This window comes from Falco naumanni, chromosome 2 (assembly GCF_017639655.2).
Source record: "Falco naumanni isolate bFalNau1 chromosome 2, bFalNau1.pat, whole genome shotgun sequence".
In the NCBI taxonomy this organism is placed as follows: domain Eukaryota; kingdom Metazoa; phylum Chordata; class Aves; order Falconiformes; family Falconidae; genus Falco; species Falco naumanni.
Window position 1 is genome coordinate 107,586,620 of NC_054055.1, and position 22,351 is coordinate 107,608,970.

At 38.1% G+C, this 22,351-nt stretch overlaps 1 long non-coding RNA gene across 2 annotated transcripts in view; it reads right to left on the reverse strand.

Annotated features, from left to right (window-relative positions):
• The window catches only part of LOC121083028, a 331,847-nt gene that overhangs the window by 25,297 nt on the left and 284,199 nt on the right, over positions 1-22,351 (reverse strand). For both annotated transcript variants that reach the window (XR_005826220.1, XR_005826221.1), the window contains one exon: positions 14,120-14,184. This is a non-coding gene — a long non-coding RNA (uncharacterized LOC121083028). The remainder of the gene's footprint in view (positions 1-14,119; positions 14,185-22,351) is intronic.

Consider the following 22,351-nt stretch of genomic DNA (forward strand, 5'->3'; position numbering starts at 1 on the left):
ATTTCCAGTATTTAAAGTACTATGTTGTGAACACTACTGATAAATGATGAATGGTCTAGAATTTTATTTGAATATTTTAACTTACTTCATTAAGAATTTTATTTATTTCTTCATATAGGTAGGTTTTGTGCTTTTTAAGGCATTTGTATCCACTCACATTTGAAATGAAAAGTTTAGTTTTCTTGTATTGACTGTGGATTTGTGAGCGAAAAATCACATTAATAAATATAATGTCCCTAATGCATTTTAGAGAATTTGACTTTCCTAATATTTCTTAATTTTGCATATATTATTTGAAATATAGACTTCCATTGGTGAATACTTACTTTTCTTTATGCACAGATTCTAATACAAGTTCTGAAATGTCTTCACTTAGACTTCATTCAGTGAGAAATGTACTATCAGGATTTAAGAACATAATCACATATCAGATTTAGGAAGCTATGTTTAAGAGATGCAGTATATAAAGTGCATTAACAGAAAGCAACTGTAAATTGGAGACTGACTGGTATAAGTACAATTCCATTAAATGGAAAGAAGAGAAACAACTGATAATGGTCAGACTAGTCAGTAGAATCTTCCAATGAAATTTTATAAATATTGTAAAATAACTGTAATTTTCTCTGATGAGAAATGAGTATTTGGTAAATTAGGATTGCCTCTTAAAACACAATATTAATTTAAAATATTTTTTTTTTCCTCTCAAAAGTGCCTATGAATATGATTCACTTTGTGTTAATGCTACACTTTATGTAAAACCAAAGCTTTGAGGATACCTTGCATGAAGATGAAGGCAAATAATAACTGACCATTTCATAACCATAGCAAAAGCCTCCCTTGATGTTTAGCCATTTAAGAAATAAATAACCTTACAACACAAAAATCTAATTCTGACAATACATAATAACATTATTTTATAACTCAAACCATAAACATAGACATTTTCTGGTTTTATGGGATACAAAAGGTAGTGCTCATGTATAGAACAGAGATGCATGAGTTCTCCTCAAAACAATGATCTGGATAAAAATCTTCAAACTCCATTTGGATGCTGAATATGCTGATCTCCATAACAAAAACAGCTAGGGTTAAAATCTCGGTATCTCACAGTGTAGATGCTGCTGTTTTAACAGATTCCATATTCTGCAGATGTTTTCATAGAGCTGAAAAATTTGAAGCAGCTAGATTTTCTTTAAGGAGATGGAAACTTCTAATGACTTGACCAGTTTAGTGATATTTAGGGAATTAATGAGATATTCCATTAATATGTATCATGTGGAACTGCTAGTACACTCTGGTAGGGACCAATAGACCGCCATTCTGTGTCTGGAAGTGATCAGCAGTCAATAACTTCATTCTCTCATAAAGCACTTAATTTTAAAAGGGAAGAAGTTCTGTAACCTCAACAACTCTTCAGTGCATGGTTTGAATCAGAAATATTGCTACTTCTAGCGCCACTGCACATACTGTTCTTATTCACACAAATGTTTAACATTCTTGATTCTAACTAGGAATTTCCCTAAATTAAGTTTTGTGGTAACAGGCTGCAGATTAATTACAGTTCCTATCAAAGCCGAGGTTATCCTATTGTTTTTGATTCCGGCTTTTGAGTGTTTTATATATCTAATTTTCACAAATAGTCTGAGCAGAAGCAGAGGAAGGGCACCCACATGAGCTACATTTCCCCTTATGATGACACTGTGCAGTAATAACACGGCTATCATGCATTCAGTGTTCGTTGTCCTAGACTAGACTGAAATAACAAACATCATTAGATACATTGCCTGTGTCAGTATTAGGCAGAGTTATGTTATCTGTGTGCCCTGGATTTTCACTTTACCTGTAGCTTTGAATTTTGAGGGTTCCTAATGCTTAAGAGTGTGGGATCATTTTGAGATGGTTTCAATATGTCTGGAATGTATGCTACCCTCAACTACTGCTCTTCAGACTTACCACCCTTCTAATTTAGACGTATAGTGGGGTTTCTGCTCATAAAAAAAAAAAAGAAATTGAACAGGCAATACAAAAACTTAGTTCCATGAGACCTTCTGTTTATTTACAAATAAAAATTTTTGCCTGTAAATCTTTCTTTCTTTCTTTTCTTTAAATAAATTTAACTTTTATTGTCCAATAAACAAAATCAGTATTTTAGAGTTACCAAAATGTACCAAGGTGAATGAAGCACAATGATGTGAAGCTACAACATTCTCATGTCCTTTCTCTACACCTTTCAAGTTTGTTTCTTCCACCTTCCTGAACTCCTCTACCTACATGCCCAGAGTCACTTCTCTAAGTACAAATACACAGCCACTACAGTCCCATTCTTTGTATCCTCTCTTATTCTGCATGCCTCTTCAATTTCCTTCCTCCTCTTACATCCTCTTACACTTCTTATCACATAATAATTCATTCTCCCTATTCCTCCCTTCCTCCCACACAGATACACTCTGTGCCTCTTGCTGCTTTCTTCATTGATTAGTTTGGATGCAAAGATTTGGTTTTGGAAAAGGTAAATGAAAAATTACCATTAATTAATCCCTTGCTAGCTCCTCCTTGTTCAGACCATTATATTATTATATATTATTATATATTAGAACATATACTGGTAAATATTAAAAAAATAAATTTGTCTTCATAAAATAACTGATAGACTTTTAAACCAGATACGGTATTTTTATGCTTTGCAATTTCTGCTTTGAATAAAACATACAGTTCGAATATAACTAGGACACTGTGGCAGCTAGTTCTGCAGAATTTTTTCTGTATTTGGTAAGTTTCTTACTAATGAATAAAACCATAGGTTTCCAGAAGTTACAAGTTACTTATTTTCGGTGAAAGTTTTGTAAGGATAACCTCTGAGATCTTCCCTTCAAAAGCTCATTCTACAAAACTGGAAAAATAATCTTTAATTTACCTTTGAATAGACAACGAGTACAAGAGTTTGGGGGAAAAAAATCCTCAAGGGAGGAAAAGCATTGCCAATCCATTATTTTAAAAGTAAAGCTTAACTAAGAATTTTATTTCTTAAAATATTTTCACACCCCACCTCACTGACTTGTTGCTGAAGTATTTGAGTTCAAGTTCCATCAAAAGATTCCTTACCAATCTGGTTTTGCAGATTTGCATTAAATCTCCAATGAAACTTGTGAGCGTAGGTTCAAATAAATTAAAGGCCCAATCAATAAAACTGGAAATCAGCCTTGCAAATCCCATTGCCTACTAAGAACTGTCATTAAATTAGAGTCAAATCAAATTACATAATAACGAACAACAGCTGCTCCCCATGTATGAGAAGGTATCCTTAACATAAACCTCCACCCTCATGAAGACGCGTGCAGCCCAATGTTTCCTCTGGCCTTCCAGGGTCGCCCCTTGGCGACGATTCCCATGTCCTTGGCTCCTGGCTCAGGGAGCTGTGTGGGCCCAGCCCTGTGGCCTTGAATCACAGCCTTTATCCGCTTTGGTATTTCCAGCAGCTCACACAGCTAATAAATAACGCATTCATTAAGCAGACTGCATGTTTACTTCCATAGACCAATATTTGGACTTTTTTAGCCAAAAACCCCCAACCTGACTTATAGCTATGCTTGGTTCCTTTCTTTCGGGCACAACACTGCCTGTACCTGTTCTTGGTGGGGTGTTGGGGCAGCAGCAGCCCCTGTGCCTGCGAGAGCCAGCCCTGCCCCAACAATGTGGAAGGGCTCCCAGTGCCTCTGGTATGATGCTGCCTGCTGGCTGTTACGGGCAGAGGCACGAGTGCCCAGGCAGTGCTCCCTGCCAGCACCTGCATTTACAACAGAAGACTGGAGACAGCACAGTCTCCCACCACAGACAACTCCTCCCTGCAGTGCAGGGCAAGAGGAGGGAAGGAAGGAGTCGTATGTCCCCTTCAAGCACCTGCATGGTTGGCATCATCATCAATAAGAGTGTCAGGTGTGCAAATTGCTTTCTGTTTAAGTTGCTGGCCTCAATCTGGACACAGTGTAAAGCTTTAAACCAAATTTTAATTTTACTAAATTTTACTAAACACTCAAATTTTTCAAAGCTGCACATGTCTCTAACTACATTGTTTATTTTGTCTTCTTTATAATAGGAATAAGAGAGAAATTAGGGCACTATTTTCTCATAAAAAGTGGCTAAGAATATATTGGTACTCCATGTTTAGGTAAGTGTCTCACATTCAGAAGGATGACCTAGAGGCAGCACCAACCAGTTTACGTATTTAACATTCTGCAGTTGGGTCACACATTATGAAGGTTACGGTCAAAAAGCTGTAAAAATGCCTCTGCACCTGAGATTTCTCTTTTAAAACTTGCCCATATGTGGTAAATCAACAGGATACAGGCTCCTAAATGCCCAAGAGGTTTTGAGAAAAAGGTAGAGTCACTTAAAAATGTTACATAAAGTATGAGTTAGGTTCTTAGACTTATTACTAAAATTTACATTTTGGCCATTCTGGTACAGTTATACTTCAAAACTGCCATAATAAAAAAGATACCTCTAAATTCTTATATCAGAAGCTAAGCACTTCAGAGGAACAATATACAGTGCTTTATAATGACTCTCAAAAACTTCTTTATCAGCACAGGAATCATGTACTCCACAAGTCACAATCTGAGTAAAATGCCCTCTAAAGACAAAAACCACATTTTTGGCAAAACTCTCCCTGTAGCTGCAGCCAGACTGTCAGCTGTGTTACTTCAGATGGACTTGAGCATACAGTCTCATGTCCAGGTTTGTGTGGGCCATAACCAATACAGGCTGACCTGTACATAACCTATACAGCCAGTGACAAGACACAAGGGCAATGCATGAATTAGGTGGTCTGAGTGTAGTTCTTTACAATATGCAACCTGGAAGTACATATTTAGGCAGTAGGGATGAAGAAATTAGAAGTGAATATGGTAAGATACATACCATTGGGTAAATCTAGCTTAATTATAGATTGAAAGATTTATTTGGACAAAGGACCAAAGCACATTACTTAGCATAGAGTTGCATAGCTACATTAGTCCACTGCTCCCCATACCCCAGCTCACAAAGATGTCCTTGCACAATGACACCAGCTTCGGCAGCAGCCCTCAGACACAAGGGTCTGGAGGCATAGCTGCTGCTTGAACCAGCTTTTCCACAAAGATTGATGACCTTAGCACAAGTTCCTCAAAACCGCCATGTGTCTCTTTCTGCCCAAGTGTGCAACCTTGCTGTGAAAAGAACTCCTTTTCAGCAGCTTAGTTACACTTTAGTTCAACATAGCATAAATCAGACTTCAATAAAAATTCCACACCCCAAAAATCTTCCTCTCCATAAAACGCTCAGCTCACAGGTGAACCTGGGAGTGCAAAGAACTTATGGAGTAAATCCCTTTCAGCTGTATAAACTAAGTGTATTTGGGCTTTTTGAAGAGGTGGAGAGGCTGGAGGTGGAAATACCCTGAAAAAGTGCAAGATTCGTGGCACAAGCTAAGATATAAGTAGCAGTAGAGGATCCTCAACCCAGGACACACTAATAGTAGGGGTACGTTCGGGACATGTCTCCAGCTCTCCTGATCATAGGCTACTGTACAGTCTACTTCCAGACCCAGACAGAACATATTTCTTGGGCAACTTTCCGGGAAACCAATCATTCACAGGTATTTAGTGTGGTCCAAATGCTATTCCCTACTCTACAGGGGAAGTTCTTTCAAGGGATGGTGAAGTTATTATAGGAAAATTCTGATCTGATGATTTCTTCCTAACATGGGAAGTTAACAAATTTGTCCCAGCAGACTAATTACATGAATGAGATGAATTTTGGGGTTGTATTGTTTTCACAGCAGTGTGGTGCCATGCAAAACCCCCTAACATTATACATACATAAGCATACATATTCCAAGATTGACAGTCATCTCAGACATGTATATCTGTTTTGATACTGCAGTTACCACAAGGCTGGGTGCATGTTAGGGAAAAGAGAGCCTTATAGTGATTTTAGTGTCCAGTGAAAAAAATTACACACAGAGTTCGAGCAAAGTCTATCCCATGGTCTCAAGCCAGACCTACAAAGGTGGTAGTACCAAACAGCTTATTCTCCTTCCAGAGTTGGAGAGTCATAACAGAGAGGTCTTATGGAGGATTTGGTTTGAGTAAGCTTTTGCTTTCTGCTAACCTTATGAACATGACAGTGATCCCACTCTTCTTTCAAGTCATCAGGGTATTCCCAGACTATCCCTGTTGCCAATATGCTTGCAATGCTTTACTTTCTTTGCCATTATAATCATGATGTCAAGAAATCAAGTAGAATCAAAAAAGGACCAGTGGAGGATTGTGTGTAAAACAAAAGTATACTATGACGGAAAAAGAAAAAAAAGAAGGGACCTGCATTTCCCCGATAAACCACAGATAAACCCAGATAAATCACTCGCAACAATGGAGAAAAGTCTTTAGCTGAGGAGTCATAACATTCAGATAAAAGTAATATATACATAATATATATGTTTACAACATAGAAGGAAAATACAAAAAATTACCCAGTACCCACCCACTTTTCATTCAACCACAAAAGGAAAGTAGGTAGTTCCACAAGGCTGTTCTGACTCAGAAAAATTATTCGTTTGCTATTTTGTATCTGTATCCTTCTGCTGAGGCCCTTGGTGCAATTGTTGGAGCACCAATCTTACTCAAGCCAGGCAACTACATTAGTCAAAAAGCCTCAAAGTACAGTTGCTTAGGGGTGAGGTCTTTCTAGTCAAAAGAAGGTGCAATAAAAGCAGTAAAGAGCAATGGGATCCACGCCAATTTTCCTGTAAGATCAAGTGATGTTTTGATCACATTTGCAAAGAACGGATAGGGAGACAGGAGACAGGTATTTCTGAACAAATGAGACTGTCATGCTAGAAAAGAGAGAGGCATGATATTTTACTTCTTATTCAGTTTTTGAAAGTTTTCTTGAAAAGACTTCATCAATGTGAGGCTTGCTCTTACTGTTTCTAGAAAGTCGCATGAAAGAAGAGGTGGAGGGAGCAAAACTAAATAAGAATTTGCCTGAGATTTCCATATAAATGATATAATTTACAATAAAATACAGCTGAAATGTTCAGAAGACTTATACAAAATTAAGTTCTATCAAAAAGATCACTCTGATGTAAATATTTTTACTATGAGAAAAGACAAAAAGCTGAAACAATTTAAATCTTCTGTACAAAAGCATTAGCTTTTCAATCTTGTATTTAACTGTGCTACAAAAGCAATATTCACATTCAAACAGGGCCTGCCAGACGTGTTTAATTTTAGTTTTATTAAAAATACCAGAAGCTGCTCTTAATAGATAAATGAATATCATATGAAACCACATCCAAAAAAATCTGAAAAATTTCAAGTGCACTTCTACTCCATCTTTATCATTTAAGCAACCTATCACAGGTCTCTTGCTGAAGAGCTTCAATGAACAGGTTTTGGAGATTACTAAGGGCTGTTTGTCATTTTTAAAGGACAGATTTGCAAGGAAAACCTTTTCTGGGTTTGCTTTTAAATGTTTTACCACATTCTTTACCTAAAAATCTCTAAAGAACTTCAACTTATTTGAAGACAAGAGAAAGTTAAATGAAGCATGAGACCAAGTGAAACTCAGCATTTTCTTTTGTTGAAGTGGAATGACAAAAACAGAAAGTACATCGGCTACAGAAAAAAAGGACATTTTATAATGACTTTCAGCTTTGATAACATAAAACTGTAAGATTATTTAAAATACACCATATCAACTATATTGGCCCATATATTTTTGACTGGTTTGTGCTATTTCAACAGCAGAAAATTACTAAAAACTTGCTTTACCTACTCTGGTACACTGGATTAATGGCAGCTTTATTCCACAGAAAGGTCTCAAAATGGCTGTGCCCAAAACACCCAAGCTCTGTTAGTGCATCTGACCCATGGTTATTAACCCAGAAACGTCCCTTTAACTCTGTTTTCTTTGGACATGCCTCTGGACACAGGCGCTGTGGGCTGCAGAAGGAAATCCAAACTCTCCCCAGCCCTCTGAAGTGACTTAGCTCTTAAGACAACAGGATCTGGCATTAAAGCAGGTTTTCACTGTGCTGTAAGTTTCTCTGTTGGGAACTAGGGTTAAGGCCTTGGATCGTGCTTAATCTTTACCAAGGAAACTGTGGCAAATAAAAGGGTGTTCGGTGGGTCAGTGTCTCTGCAGCCATGTTTTCTCTAGGACCAAACTTGTGAAGCTCTGAGGACCTGTGTCTCCCAAAAAAACCACTGGGAGTCGCAGATTGTTTTGATGTCAAGGTTTGTCCAAAAATAACCTAACGGATATTTCTTCTATATGCAAGAAGCAAAGTAAAGGCACAAGGATGATAACATTATGGATTACTTATAGGAACAAACTCTGTTAGATGGGTCCTTGACTGGAACACATCCGTGTGTAACCATGTTATAAAGTGCATTTATTTCCTACAGAAACAACATAGCAATATAATGCCGAGTACTACGTGACTGACTAACATTCCAACCTCACTGTAAAGGTAAAAAATGCCAGACTTCGTCTAAAACAGACAATATGTTTTATGACTTTAAAATGAAATCACAGAAGACCTAACCCCATACAGCTGTTCTTAATAGAGCGTTTTTTCCCCCTTTGTTTTTCATTCTCTACCTTAATCTGCTTCAAAATTAGCTCATAGTCTCATTCATTTTTACTTGTAACTTGATAACTTTTACAAAACAATGTATTGCAAGTTACAGGGCAAAAACCCTAAAGAACAGAGAAAAGAATACAGAAAAATGTATATTCATTAAAGCTGGCGATGCTGCAATGAATATTTGCATAGTAACCTGCAACTATGCCTGCTAGAATTACAAATTTATCATGCATTTGAAGGGCAGATGAAACATTCCCACATTTTCTGCATCAGTCATTTCTATTCGGTTCAGCTTAGGATAAACAATCCGTCCTTATTTTGCAACTAATTGAAGAATTAATATAAAAGGATTTAACACCTGTTGCTCTGTTGGCAGAAAACAGCAATTACAATGTTTCTTTCCAGTGGACTTAAACTATAAAAGAAAAAAATTAAAATAGAAAAGGAAGAAAACATACTGGTGACCAGGGTCCTTTTGAATCCACAAAGATGCTCCAGTTTTATTCAGATTGTGAGTGGTCCCTGTTAAGCTTCATTGGTATATGGAGACGTCTTCTCTATCCCCCCATTTAGTCACTGCTTCCTTAAGCATTTTCCATTACCTCAGAGTAGCCCTGATTCACTCAACCTCCTCCCCTTTCCCACACATTTTAAGACAGGCTTAAGATCCATTGTACATCCCCCTAACTGTCATGCAGATCCTCTTTACCAATTTCCTATTACAAACATTAATCACTGAAAATAAATGCTATTAAAAAGAGAGACTAAATCCATTTTCCTCTCCTCTTTTTAATTCCTTGTCTAAGAAAGTGGTTAGGCAAGCCCTAAGCTGAGGTAGAAAGAATCAAACATAGAGCACTGTAAGCAAGTAATTTTTTGAATGGGCGGAACTGGAAGGAAAAGAACGACCAAAACACAAGCAAGCATGAAATCCACTTAAAGTAAACACTCTTAACTTTCCTTGCTGATGCAAAACCTAAAACAATAAAACATTGCAAATGTCAAATATTTTGGTATGGCCACCTGCAATAAAAGTAAAACAGGAAATGCAGGGGTTCAAAATACCCTGGAGAAGGACCTATCTGCTGTTAAATTGGAGCTCCGGGAGAACAGCTCTCACCCCATGTAGAACAGACATGTTTCACCCTCTCCTTAGCCCACAGGAGTCTGGCATTCCCTTGGCCCGCATCAGTGGTGCCCCCCTGACCACAGCACCACAGGGGCATGGCTCGGCTCTTTTGCTTTATATCAATCAACAAACCTTAAATAATTTTCCAGCAAAATTATCACTACTATAGTAGTAAATTACTAAGCTCTTTTCCTTTTAACTTTTCATTGAAAAGATCATGGAAACAGACATCAGTTTTTTTCCAACTATTTTGGAATGAGCATCACTGTCTGGTCCAGATGCTCCTACTTTGGCAGCAATGCCTTCCATCACATTGAGAAGACCTCATCTGTAAGGTCATTTTCAGAAGCAGGCCTCACTTGATAGATGGATACACAGGCACTGTCCTTTTCCCACTGATTTCATAGCCGTTCCTGGCAGTGGCTAAACTTTGAAAACACTCACTATTTTTTCTCTCTTTGATATGATACCTGCATAATGGATGTACACATCTTAAGGGCTTTTTTTCTTTTTCCAAGATAAGGAAGACTGAAACCCACCATGAAATGGGAATGCACAACTTGGGGCATAAAACTCCAGAAGCACACCTTCGTCTCCCTATTCACATTGGGATAAAATACACATTTTTTTGCCTTGGTGCATTCTGATACTGCTTTTTAAAAATGGCATGCCAAACATATAGCTAACACAGGAGCTAAGGAGGGCTAATTCTGTCTGTGGCACCCAACCCACATTGGTGGAAGCACTTGGTGCTGGGAGCTGCTGCCACCAACAGTGCCCAGTGCTTATGGGAACAATTCCCATAGGGAATGTGACTTCTCCAAGTCCTGCTGAGTTAGGAAGATATGTCAGAACTTCAGCTGGGGCCAAAAATGACAAGGGCATTGTGGGTCAGTGTCAGGCTGACAGCTGACACACTGTGTAAGGACACAGGTGCTGAGACCCCAAAGCAGGATTAGACTGAGCGGCACATGAATCACAACAAGGTGGAAACACAAGTAGGGCTGCAGGTCATTTGGATCTGCAATCATAACACTGAGTTTTTCAGGCACAAAGAAAGAATATCATAAAATCAAGGAAGATTAGGATCCACTTGTGCCACTGCCCACCGCTATCCAAGCAGCAGTGTGCCATATTTTTTGGAAAGTAGTATAAGGACAGAAAAAACTGAACTTTTCCCTTTAAAAAGAATGTGCACCTATATAACAACAGCAACAAAACCCAACTCTATAGGATAAGCTATTTCTATGAAGAAAGAATAAAGTGTTAAATACTTGATATTTTTCTGAATTTATAAATCAAAATAAACTTTTAAAGCTTTCCAATTAATGGAATTAAAATCACCATCGGTCTTTCCTTAAGTGTCTGCAGTACGTAGTCACAGTCCATTAAGCCAACATGTTAGTATTGTTCATAACAGGATGTAAATGAAATAATCAAGTCATCAGGACTATTTCAGCGTCAATAAAGCCTCAGAGTGATTGTTATGTACAGCCGTGACACAATACCTTTTTGCATACTTTCCCTGATCAGATTAAAGTGGTGATGAATTCCTCGATGGCTCAAGTGTGCTCCAAGGAAAGCTAGAAGGTTGTACAGTTAACTCCCAGGGTGTAACTCTAAACCATACAACCTACTACCTCAACCCGGATGCACACAGCTTCCAACGGTGACCATAAAGTCTTCTTCGCTTCTTCAGCCTTTCTTTGAAATGTGACAGCAGCCACAGGGCTATATATTTCCCATGGGGGTAGGCTTTCAACTGCAGTTATTCCCCACTTTTCAGACAGTAAGGCATATTCTTAGATAGAATTTTCTACTGCAGAGGTAGAATTTCTGCTCTATCCTGTTTACATATGTATACAGATATATACATCTATGTCTTGTCTGTATAGATATACACATACATATTTGATAGAAATTAAGCAAGTCCAACTACATTTCTGGAAAGAAATGACTATTTGGTCTTATTTTACATTAAAATAAAATATAAAACTCTTCCTGTTTTTTTTTTTTCTGTATTTTTTTAAATGTAATACCATGTAATGGTATATTTAATAAGCCAAAAAATAACATATCCTACTCTCCCTTATTGGAAACCCTACAATTCCCTCACATCTCTTTGTAAATTTTAATAAGATATTAAGCTAAAGGTGCTTAAAGCAACTGGTAAATGAACAAAGTACTTAATCAAGTTTGAAGATAAGGCACTGGACAAAAGAAGCATTCCAAAACCAGTATATATAGTTTTGTACATTAACTTGGACTTGTTGTCAAATACCACTGCAGCGTGTGCTACATAAACTTTTGCCAGATCACCATACTGACACAGACCCATAGAAGCGAGCTTGTGCAGTACGTTTCAACACAAGATCGGATCTACGGGTTTATGCCAATTGGTACTGTTGATTAAATTTTCCTTTTAAATTGAGTTGCAGAAAACTTTAAATAAACAAATATACGAAGCAATGTAAGAATGAGTACTAAAGAGTAAAAGTATTACTGTCTATTGCAAAGAAAGCTACTTCAAACATAACTGCGTAAATGGTGGATGCACCAAACAAGCCAAAGAGTTGTAACTAGTTGTTTTTTTTGAAAAAGGAAGAAAAAACATTGTTACAGATTGATGGCACAACATTGTTTTGTCTTCAGCAGGAATTAATGTCCTTTTGCACACACTTTGCCTTACCGATGAACTCTCAACTCCTCACAACTTGCATCTGACTATAGCATGCACAGAGCAGGCAAGACTGGAATCCATAATTGGATGTGACACAGAAGAGAACAATACAGGTTTGTCCTTTGTGTCTGAGCTCGTATCAGGTACTACAACCCCAAATAAAAATCACCCCACCAAATCCGAAAAGCAATGAGGCTCACTGGAGTGCAGCTCCCGTACAACATTATAAAGACTGCTTAGCTATTTCTTCATATTACAAGGCATCTAAGTACTGCCTGACAATAACTTGTTGATTAAACTACGCCTATTAATCAAAGCAAAGAAGTTAATTTGTATATTTTATTCACTAATCCTTCCATCAATACTATTCCTTAATAATAAGAATGAAAGTCGAAACGCAACCTTGCAAAACTTCAGAATTAAGTTCTACAACAAATACGTTCCTGTGACCGGCAAGCAGTACGATACAAATTACCACAGGCTGAACGTCAGGTGTCCTATGCAACAGACTGAAAACAGGTCCTTTGAGGCAATAACCAGCAATTCAGAAAGGTGAGACACAGAAACAGTTTTATAATTCACATACTCTAAATGAATGCATCGATAAATACTGCATCTTTAGACATAGCGTCTGACACAGCAGAGTAACTTGTAACCATACAGCCACATATGCATTTGTAAAATACAGGCATGAGAAGTAGGTATGATTTTAAACCCAGGTACTATAGAAAGGTATCTTATGATTTTAGCAGGTTACTGAAAACTGTATCTGAACCTGCCTTTCCCTAGTTCCCACCAAAGGCCTAATTCTGCCATTGTTAGTTGTCAAAACCCCTTTCAAGAGAATGAGTGCTGCCAATAACAGTTTTTGAATCAGGGCAATGCTATGTTTTCTTGCAGACTGCAACATGTATTTCTAGTTCAGTAATGACAGCTGAGCATTAGTAAATGATTTCTTTTTTTTTCTTTTCTTTTTTAATTTAGTGGACTAAATCTTGAATGTTCAAGCATACCCTTTTGCATTTTAAAATAATGCTGATTTATTTTCTATAACAGTCTGTTTTAAACCTGCTTTCACTTTATATACAGTTCAACATTAGAAGGAATATTTTATAATTGCTTTCTGCTGACACCGAGGAGATGGAAAATGTAAGACAAGCACTGAAACTAGAATAGTAATCCTAGTATCAGAAATAAGTATGCAGCTTGCATATATAATTTACTGAATGATTGTCCTATGTGCTATAAAATTGCTTCTCCAATTTTCTTGTTTTTCTTTTTTTTTATAAGTAGAAGAGATATTCCACATTTCAAAAATAATTGGTCACTGCATCATGGTTGTATACTAATAAACATATATATGTACTATAAATATACTAGTAATATATATATACACTAGTAAATAGATATGTGTTACATATTTACTAGGCATAAAAAAAGAACAAATTATGTATTGGTCTTTCAATTCATTCTAAAGCTTAATGAAAACATACAGTAAACAGACTACACAAACTGCAATATTCCCAACAGAAAGTAATCAGAACTAAAGTTTAATACCTATTTGTGAAATTACATTTGTAGGCTATTTTAAGGAAAGGAATTCTATTAAAGCCAACTTGTTTCATGTTTTTACCATCAACTTAATTTTTTAACAAAAAGATTTTTAAGATCACTGTATTACCTTCGCTGAAATCTGGTATAATTAACTTCTTCGGTTTCCTTTTTCATCTTAATTTTTTTCTTTCACTAAACCAAAAAAAAATAATGAGAGAAAGATTGTGAAATATCTGTTTTATGTAAAACATTTTCAGAACAGAATGAAGCATACACAGAATTAGTAATTATGGTTTTAAGATATAAAACCGACACACTGCTGACGCCCCTCTCAGGGCCATGGGAAGACATGCTGTGAGTATGCACACTTTGGCAAAGGGACTATTTCATTTAGTGTTTCCTAGGGTTTTTTCACCCCACAAATATTTTATTTTTATTAGGAATTCCAGAAGGGAAGAAGCATGCTTAAGGAAAATAAATAGTTTTTATCAAATAGTGCATACAATGAGGTTATTTGCTACAGAATTTCATAAAAATACTGGGATAAATTAAATGGCTTAAATCAAGAAATGTTTGCAAAACTTTATGGAAAAAGAAAAAGATGTGGTTACTATGATCAGATATAGAAATTTTAAAAGTTCTTTTTAGCTAATGTAAGCCTTGGTTTGTCAACAGACTTAGGTACTAATGACATACATAATTATTCTAACAAAACTATTGGGGAGGGCAGAATCATCATAAATCTAAGAAACACTTTCTGGTCCGAAATGGGTGAATGGAGGTATATGTGTCGTATACATAAGGTCTCCGTTCAGCAGTTTCCCAGAATTCATTGCAGAACAACAAAAATATAAGGTAGCAATATTAGCATACAATCTTAGAAGTTACTGTCTAAGTAGTAATGTATAAAAAGTGAAGCACACATTAAAATAATTCTATTTTGTAAAATCATAATATATTTATAAAGGTTTTTATTAGCAAACCCCTATCATAAACATTTTGAACAAACTATCAGAGTTTCTAATGAAAAAGCACTGTAATTTTTGAAGTAATTTCTAGCTGAGGACATCTGTATTTTTAACATAAATTAAAAAGACTAGGAAAATATACTTTAAAAAAATGAAAAATACATAATGGCTGAGCTTTCCAAAATCTGTCACTCAGAATGAATTTTGTTACACACTCTTTTAATTGCCTAGTAATATGTTACAACAGACAGACAAACGCTTTAAGGAAAAGGCTCTACTACAGCGTCACATGCTCAAAACTTACTTTAACTCTGCTTGCACTTATCACAAACATTCTGAATGGATATCTTTAAATACTGTTTTCAGCTATTCCTGGACAAGTGCTGCTTTACCAAACATCTTAAAATAGTCACTGTTACTAGCTGCAAACCAGGCTTACTTCATGAATGTCTCAATAATGTGCCTTTTATTCCAGTGCTTATTACACTGACTTCTTTGTAATGGATTTAGATACAAATTGTAAGAAACTCATATATGAATTAACTCAATAATAACTTTAATATACTGGCAACAAAAGCAATGCTTTCCTAAAGTTTAACACGGGTGGTTTTTTTTTTAATTCCCCTCTTTAGAAACTGAAAGCATGAGTCACACTATTAAAAAAAAAAAAAATTTACTTTCCTTAGCAACCAGATCTAAATACCCACAACTTTCTTAGAGATAACCAAAGCTTTGACTGAGTATATGTAACATTAAGGTATTTGCACAACTCTAGTGCTTAGCTAAGACAAAATGTGCCTAACCACGTCTTTCTATCGACCCTCGATTTTTTGTTTACTTTCTATTTTTAGCAGTATTAGATTAAACACCCCCCCAAAAAGTTAGTTTTAAAAAGTGTGAACAGCTGACTATGTTAAAATTAATACACAAGGACTCAGTTTCAAAATAACACGTTTAAAACGGCTTAAAAAAAGGAAAAGAGGAAAAAAAGGAAAAGAAGCTATACCTGATATGAAAGGTACGTTTTCACCCCGTGCCAAATACTGCTATATGAGCAACAGTGAAAAAAACCAGACAAAAAATTCCTTCCTTCTTTCTTTTTTTTTTTTTTTTTTTTTTTTTTTTAACTAAAAGAATCAATCTCCTAGGCTCATTTTGTTACACTGTTTTAAGAAGCTCTAACACATCCTGATGTCTCTGTAGTGAAACATGCCAGATTTTTTTTTTTTTTTGGAAGCAGGAGAGTCACTTTTTTTTTTCTGTACTCTTGTATGTAGGACAAACTCAGATTTGTTTCTTCTTCTTAGGGCTCCTGTTCTTTCTCGGAAGAACACCAGGATGCCTGTCTTCTCTCTCTTGTGCTCTTCTCGGAATTCCAGGCACAAAGCACTGCGCAAAAGCTGCACCAATCCTTGCCGCAACTGCCTGCACAGGACTAGAGGTGGGGAGAGACCAGAAAATTCACCTCACCCCTGTGCCGGTTTTATAAATGGGGATTGCACAAATCTGCCGAAGCAAAGGGGTGAAAAGGCAGGGTGCCAGTTTGCTACACTATGCTGCAATGATCTCATGTTCAATGCTGTCGCCCCGTTTGCCCAGTTCAAACGCCTGTTCATTAAACAGGAGGAAGAAAAAAAAAAACCCGCAAAAAACTGAACCAGAAAAATTAAAAACAACTTTTATCCTTCAGACACTCAGGAGGGCTGTTCTAAACTACAGATCAGGAAAAAAAAAAAACAAAACCAAAAAAAACACCCCAAAACCAAGTAGTTTTAAAATGCAGTTATGAAGTATAAATATTCTGCTTATATTTTCTTTCTTTCTTTTTTCTATTAGGAGATAAGAAGCAGAATTTATCAGGCGTGAAAGGGACAGCCTCCTGGTGGTGTGCCAAAAAAGCCAGAATAAAGGCAAAGTTGTGCTTCAAAGCTCAGTCGCTTGCTGAGTCTGGCTAAAGTCAAGTATTAAGATCCACCATTTTCTGAGCCATGTAAGAAAAGAGGAAAAAAGTCAGAACGGGCACTGCTTTCCAAGTCTCCGTTGGCACCATCACAAAATCTCAGCCGTAAGGTCACATGATGCTCTGCCAAATGTGGAGTGCATTCCCATAAACCATTCTGCTGATACTGCGAAGGCAGCTATTGTCTAGTTTATACCCAAAGTTCAGCCCACTCTTCATTGAATTAGCTGAAAAACGCATCACCTTTGGGGGTTGGGAGCCATGGAAACGTCTACCTGGCAGGGTGCCCACTTTTTCTGCCCATCAACCAGAGATGGAATTGTGCTGCCTAATGTAATGATGACTAGGAATGTGAAGAGTCGTCCAAAGTGAATCTGATTCTTGCAAAGCCTGCTTCATTTGCACAGCAAACTCTGGCTTCTTGTCGTTAAAAAGGGGAGGGGGGGAGGGGACAAAAAAAAAAAAAAGAAAAAAAAGGCGCCTTTCTCTTAAATGTAGCAATTAAAGGTCTAGTAAACATGCCTAGTCTGCAACTTTCCTTCATAACGTACTGAAATGGTTCCCAAAATAAAGCACTTGGTATAACACAAATTTTCTGATTTAAAGCAGCTTTTCCCTGAGTTACTGTGGCATCCCCTGGACATTTTTGCTCCCTAAGAAAAAAGAAAAAAAAAAAAAAAGTACTCAGCAGATACCCAGCAGATCTCTCATCTCTTCTTTTTACCTGTCTTTATTACCTCCTGATTTTATCTAGCACAAACTATACATGTGTGTGGCAACACCCACTAGTAACAGTGGGGATGCAATATTGCTGCAGTCTTTCCTCAAAGCAGTCTCCTGAGAAAGCTGGTTGTGTTTCCAGCAGCACAAACCCCTTCATCTAAGCCCTCTTATCTTCACTAGTGAGTAGGACAGCTGGTCTGCAAGTTTGCAGACTGGCACATATGAGACCAGTCAGCACCCTCCTTTCTTCAAACCGCATTTAATCCAGCTTTTATGGAAAGAGATGCAATCAGGTAGAATTTATAAAAGGTGCAAATCACTAAATAGACTAATAGACATAACTCTTCTGCTACAGACCTGAAATTTCAATTTTGCCCACCTATTGTACTAAAATGTCACGTAAAATGCCACTTCCAAATGAAAGTACCACGTAACCTACTAAGCAACACACACACACGCTCTCGCAGCACCTAAAAACCTTGCACAGAAGCATTTATCTCAGAGCTCCGGGTTGTGAACAGATGAACAAAAATCCACTCACTGTTTCTACACAATGAAGCTGAATAGCTACTGCAAAAGAGATGGTTAAAAATGTGGTAATTTCTCTGATCCTCCCATTAATAAAAACGGAGCCATGGGAGGAGCCTCTCTACCTATTAGCATCTCTACAAATGCTCCCATGAAGAGGAGCTTGTATGCTAAAGAGCTTACAGCTAAAAACTGGTAAGGAAGGGCAAACAACAGGCTAGAAACCGCAGCGGGAGGACAGGAAAAACCATTCCCAGGGACACTGTGGGCAGTAACTCTCCAGTTCGGCAACTTTTATGTTTTGTTTTACAGTTCTTTCCAGTTTCACTTTATTTACCTGGAGGAAATTGAAGGTTCATTACCGAAGGAAGGAAGTGTGAGAACAGGGGCTTTGAAGTGGAGGAAGAGGGTTACGATGGTGGCGCAGCCCTCTGAGGGAGGTCCCGGGGCTGCCCACAGCCGCAGGGCTGCGGGGGCCAGCTGCACCCCGGCCGGCACTGGGGTGCTGCAGGCAGCAGGCCAGCGGTATGGGGCAGCCCCTGCTTTGCTCCTGGCACAGCCTGCGGGCCTGCACCCAGGTTTTGGGGCAGGCAGGCACGGCTGGGAGGAGGAAAACGCTGGGGCAGCCTCTCTGGATGACGAAGTGTGATGGCAGCAGGGCCTAGTGGAGCAGAACGAGCAGCCTCACAGCGGCAAGGGGCTGTGAGGGTGTTCTGGGTGCAGCACCAGGGGGTGGATGCGGCCCTGCTCTGCCTGCCAGCCGGCACCCCTGGGACCAGCACTGCTCCGGTCAGCTGGCAGGAGCTGTCTGGCAGAAGAGAAACTTGCTAAAGCCCCAGTAAACCAGTTCCTCTCTTTTCCAGATTTGGAGCTTTGCAAGAGCCAGCAGTCAGAGGAAAGCCCTTTGATGCTGTGACACGGCATAAGACCTCTCAAATAGTCTTTGAGCAAAATTCCATGTGCATGGTTTTGAATCTAGAGATTCTTTTCTTTGGCCTGTGAACTAAAGATGGCTCCCTAGGTGCTACCGACGAGTGGAAATGGCGCTTGTCACTCTGGCTATTTGCCACAGTAGTCCTGTGGCTGGGACCACAGGGACTGCACCGACTTCCAGGGACCACGAGCAAACCCTGCATGTCATTATGCCTCAGCCATAAAAATGACACATGGGTGGATTCTCCTATAAATATCTTTGAGATTAAATAATCTCTTTGAGATTATTTAAAATTAAATTCATTTATCTAGGTTGATAAAACTCATAAATTCCAATGTATTTAATCAACAATTCTGTAGAAACAGATATTCTGGTTTTATCATTTTAGTAGTTTTATTATTAATTTAAATCAACAGATCAAAACAGACTTATTTATTTATTTATTTCCTAACAGGGCAAGTGAGACTCAAGTTGGGTTCATTCCACCTTAGGTTTTATCATTGACCATAAAAATGTTTAGGCCGCAACACATCAATGTCTTCAAAGGAACCACCCACAAGGGTGCAACCTACAAACCCAGGTGCATTTTGGACTACAGTTAAAAAAAATGGTTTCATTAGAATTTAGTAGAAATCTCCAACTAAACAACAATGAATTCATATCCTCCTCAAATTTACTACTATTATTAGCAGTGATGGTATGTGAAAAGGACAAGGGAACAGCCTGACTTTCAGATCTCAGAAGGGTGTTTGCCACTAATTACCAATAATAGGCAGTCTGAGCTGGGTAAATCTGAGCAGCAGCTTTTGAGGGGTGACAGCCACAGAATCTTACACAGTCATTTTTATTTTCCATGTGTGAAAAAAACACTTCAACATGTGGCTAGCCCTTAATAATGAGTATTCACTTCACCAATATTCAAGAAGGATGTTAGAAAGCTGTTAAAAAAATCACTTGCATATGTGCCCAGCAACAATTAGAGATGTAGATGAATCTCAGAGTGTTTGGCCTATGAACTAGTACAAGGGCAACACAAAAGGAAACCATAAAAGACATATTTGTGGGAGCGCCTGGCCCTGTTCATCTGCAGCTGGAGGAGGCAGGGAGGCTGGGTGGAGAGAGGCTGCACAGGATGGACCTCTCCACAGAAGGAGAAGGCACCGATCCTTCCTCCACCTGGGAAGCAGGAAGGGGAAGGCAAAGAGAACAGGAAACCTGGGCTGGGCTGAGGGTTTCTGCTCGTAGCTGCATATGGTTTCCGTGTCTGTACTCAGCTCCCACAGGACAGCTGGCACCCTAACCTTCTTAGCTTAACGTCCAGTTTGCAAGCTGACTGGAAAGGAAGGATCAGAGCCTTCCCTGGGCAATGGCAATTCGCACAAGACAGAGAAAAGCTGAGAGAGAACAGGGAAGAAACACAGCAGTGCTCTCAGAGTGAAGGGAGAGGGAGGGGGCAGGAAGGGAATCTCTGTTCTTTCACACGGTTGTTCTTGAAATCAAAACCAAAACTAGCAAGTATGCCACTATTTGCTAAAAGTTGAAATTTGAAACAAAGTGAAGAGGACATGCAAGGGCTAGATATATCACACATTTCTGGATAACTTTAATGTACGGTATTGCATCATGTAACACTTCACAATAAAATGGTCTTGCTCTGCAGATGCATTCTTAAAGGCCCTAGTATATAGAGGTGACAAAAAATATTTGTAAAATAATGCAAATGAAAAGTTATCATCTGCACGACACTTTCATTTTACCTTCAAATGGCACTGTGCCTTCTCTTTTTTTCTGCCTTAAGGTTAACAACACCAAATTAGGAGACTTAAGCAAGATGCTTCATGTTAAAAGCCAGAGACGTCATTTAACTGTAGTTTTCCCCTTTCTGAAATTTTTATGAAAAATCTTTCTTTAGATTTCTTCTTCTGTAAACTTTTCACTGTGTTACCTGCAACCTATTTAACTTCTGGCCACGTTAGCTCTATGGCTGGGTACCTGAACTTCACAACCTTCTTTCCGCTTTGCTACTTGAGAAAAAATATCTTTCAAAATAAATAGCAACAAAACCTGAGCAATTCACATCCAGTACTCTTGTTCACACAAGAAAAGCCTTCTTCACAGGTGTTTTAAGATCAACTATACCCATAAAACTGCAGATATTCATAAAAAGCAATGGGTGCAAATACAGTGAACTGAAACAGCTACTGAAAATTCAGATGAGACTTTTCCATAACTGTTCCACAGTATAAAGACATTGCCCACTGAAAATGGGAGCTGCCCTTCTGTTCTTCACAGGCAAGCACAGTTGTGGTAGAATAAGCAGCATGGCTGCAGTGCCAGAGGAGGGCTGGCTCTGGGAGGAGACCATTATGAAGCCCAAGCAAAAGCCAGGCTCTACTGCTATTCCCCATTTCTTAAAAAAACATTAGGCTTTTACGGGTGATCATTCAGATAGATATGACGCTTTCTCCACAAACAAGGAAACTACCTCAGACAGGTATAAATGCTGTGGTGTTATAAAATATCAAACCAAACCTGATGATGGGAAGAGCCTTGACATACACATTTCCTTCAACATACTCATTTCAACCCTCATTTATTTCACACCTGTCACTCTAGAAGCACTAAATAAGTTCAGAGCAAGAGATGCAACAGTCAATCTCCTCACATACACTAAGTCTTAGACATAGAAAACCACCTCTTACATTCTCTTTACTTAATTTGTCTCTTGCAAGTCTAAGTGCAAATACAACTGAGCATTATCACCACCATTCATCAGATGAAAAAATCTGAAGCATCTAGCTTCTCCCCCCCCCCCAAATTAAAAACTTTTAGCACATCATTCTTTGAAACGGCAAAGTAGTATGGCAGTTAAATGTTTTTTCCATTTCTAGAGCCAAAGGTACCAAAGATTAACTGTTTTCATAAACAATTTATCATTACTGTATAAAGCATAGGATACCTGACACTGCCTAATGTTAAGTACACTGCACTGAATCATAAATACTACTTTGAGTTAGATCATTTCTAAATACCACCTACACAGTTTGCACCAACTTGAACACTATCTTTGAAAACTAAAAGCTGAGGATACCTTGATCTAGTTCCTGGTCACTAGAGCAGGAGGACAGTAAACACAGGGAGTTAGCTAGCAAAAATAACTCCTTACATGCCTTCTACTTGTGATAAATAAAGCAATGTTGAGTTCTTTCCTTAACATCTCTTCAAGACAAGGACAAGTATAGTCAG